We start from the raw sequence: 3,192 nt of genomic DNA, 5'->3' as shown, positions 1-3,192 counted from the left end.
CTCTTTTGCTCAGTGTGTTTGTCTATTGGGGAGGGGGAGGGAGGGACTGTAATGTATAACCAATAAGCAAATTCTAATAAGTGAGGTATGTGTTCTTTGTTGTCCATTTTTGTACGTAACATGTGGGGGAGCACCTTATACAGGCTAATGCCTTTTATGTAACACGTCTTTGTTGAAATAAATATAATGACTGCCACTGTCTCCACCCATCCAAAGAATGGACAGTTTTTATTTCTACAGATCTTTGCATTACTGTTGTAAACTGACAGAATAGTCCGCTAATCACTGTTGACTAAATCGTGGATCTAATACACACTGTCAGTGATGCTTACTCATCACCTCAGCATCCAACTTGACTGTAACTATCATAGTTTGTTATAATGACAAATTAAGTGCAACCTTTTTTTGGTATAACTATAGCTACAGTCCAGTCTCAGCTGTGAAGCTCTTACAGGTTGTTCAGTCTTCACTCAGTGAATTCTTGGCTTGCTTAAATTTGACTCTTACCAGTGGAACAACTGTTGATTGATGGTTATAATGTTCTGTGATTTATAATACTTCCTCTCCACACTTACAGGTTTGGATTGATATTGTTTAACAACCCTGAATTGCCAGGCCCAGTATACAACTTTGGAGATCTCTAGCATCCACCTTAATGTACACTGGAGTAGTCACATATAAATATGATGTTTGAATGTCACAGAAATGACAGCCAGGCTGACTATTTGGCTTAGATCAGTAACACTTCATAGCTGGCTTGCATCTTGTTGGCAAGACCAACAGACAATAAATGATCCCATTTTTGTAAGGGAGAATAGGGCACAGTCTCTGACACATTTAATACATCTATTGGAAATAGCTTCATGTAAAATCATTATATATACTAAACAATCAACAGTTCGGCACTACAAGCTAGTGTAGACTAATACGTTCACATAATTACAAATGCAGTTTGTCCCTGTATACTAATTGTACTAGTATGCAGTGGAAGATCTAGATTTTTGGAAAGGAGGTCAAAATGAAATGACACTAAAAGGAAGACACACCTTAGTGTGCACACTACTGACTAACATGTTAAGTATGCCAGCCTATAGTCTGGGGGCATGTCCCCCCCCCCCCAGGAAATTTTGATGGAATCTGAGAGTGACTTCAGCACAATTTTAATTTGATTGTTGACATAATTTTGAGCATAATAGGCTGGATTTTTGAGCACTGCTCAAAAGCATAATAGGCAATTTTCAAAGCATAATTGGCTCAAGTTGTATTAGAGGTAACTACTCCGCTAGGTTATCTTGATTATATAGTGTATGGGTTATCTTGATTACATAGTGTATGGGTAATCTACTAGGCTTGAGCCAATTATGCTTTTGAGTAGTGCTCAAAAATCCAGCCTATTATGCTCAAAATTATGCTCTCAAAATCAAGATTATGCTCGGTGTTCATGTTGTGCAGTATTTTTGGTGCACATATTGTGCATTTTAATTAAAATTCTTAAAAATTGTCCTATTATGCTGGCATAATGCTTGATGCTTTTGCTAGCCTATTATGCCGGCATAATTGGCACAAGCCAAAAATCTACAGCACAATTGGCATGTATTTTTGGAGGGGGGTCAAGAGCCCTCCTTGACCCATCCCTAAATCTGCCACTGCTAGTACATTTTATTACTACTTGACTAGTAATGCCAAATACAAAAATTTAATGCATATTCTGATCCTACTGAGGTATTAAAAATCATGAAAGTCAAAAATACAACCCATGCAGCTGGGATGAAACTTCTAGTGATCACTGGATTATTGTAAGTGAATGATGGTGCTTCAGTGTGTATTGACATTTAAAGATATTTTAGCAGGTCCATTAAGCCAAATTTCAAGATCGTGTATTAAATGTCTGAGGGCTCAGTTCAATCTATATTATAGTACAGTGGGGGACACCTGCAGCCTATTATAATTTTGAACATAACAGTTACTAAGCATACTGAAGTCTTGGTGAATGCCACAGAGCGGAAAATGATTTGCACACTCTAATAGAACAGTCAGTAACTAATTGACATTTTATCCAATCTGCCAACAAGCAAACAGTTTGTAAACAATAACAATATGGTTATTAACTATCCATTAAGCATAATGATGGGTTGAAAAGTTGAACACCGCAGCAAAACATAACAGGTAAAATTAAAAGAATAGCTATAGTCATAGTTAGTTTTGTCAATAATTTTAGTTATAGTACAGTAATCCTTCTCAATTCCTTTTAGCTATGGTCTGTGTGTTATTTTAGTTGTAGTTTAAAGTGTGAAAATCTTTGTTATAGTTTTAGTAAAATTTATAAAAACTGTTTTAGTTTTACATTAGAAAATCTTTTAGTTTTTAGTTGTCTTTTCCTTTTAGTAAAATTAATTATTCTGTTGTATTTTATTTATAGATTTAGTTTTAATTATAATACAGATTTAGTTAACTAATATAATTATACTTGTCTTACTAAAAGTACTTTTAGTTATAGTTAACTGAACCATCATCAAGTCACAGCATATATTGATGTTGGATGCTACATACAGCAACAGAATTTCATTCTGTGCTTCGTTCCACCACCTGTAGAACATATGTGAACTTATACGTGCAGTGGTCTGCACAACATGGTGTTGTTTTAGTATAGTCTTAGTTATACTAGATTCTTGAATAAGTTTAGTTATTTAGTTGTATTGTCTTTGTTGTTTGTTATAAGCTTTTAGTTATAGTTAACTAATACATATTTGCCTTACTAAAAACAACACTTATGCACACACCTAGTATTAAGATGCCATGGGCTAACACGACTGCACTGCAAAGTTCTAGTAAGTGATAAAGTGAGGATTTTTTTAGTTTCTAATCACACATGAATGTCTGTGTAACTGCATGGGGATACTGTGTTGTTTGACATTCACAAGTCACAATAGTGTACACAGCATAACACAAGTCTGCATGAGATAAGATTGTAGTTATTATATAATTATGAATACATGCATAGAAGAGTAACGTTTAGATGATTGGGAAACAGTGCAACACCCTCATTAAGTTTAAAAATCATAATACTGACTGATTAACTGTTCACAAGTATAACTGGCCTATAAGATGTATCATAGGTAGGTTAAGAAGTTGCTGTTTAAAAACACTACAGCGATTATATATATATCACAGCTACCTGTAAGGTGACCAGTA

Source organism: Dysidea avara, chromosome 5 (assembly GCF_963678975.1).
Source record: "Dysidea avara chromosome 5, odDysAvar1.4, whole genome shotgun sequence".
In the NCBI taxonomy this organism is placed as follows: domain Eukaryota; kingdom Metazoa; phylum Porifera; class Demospongiae; order Dictyoceratida; family Dysideidae; genus Dysidea; species Dysidea avara.
This window is presented reverse-complemented; position numbering follows the sequence as displayed.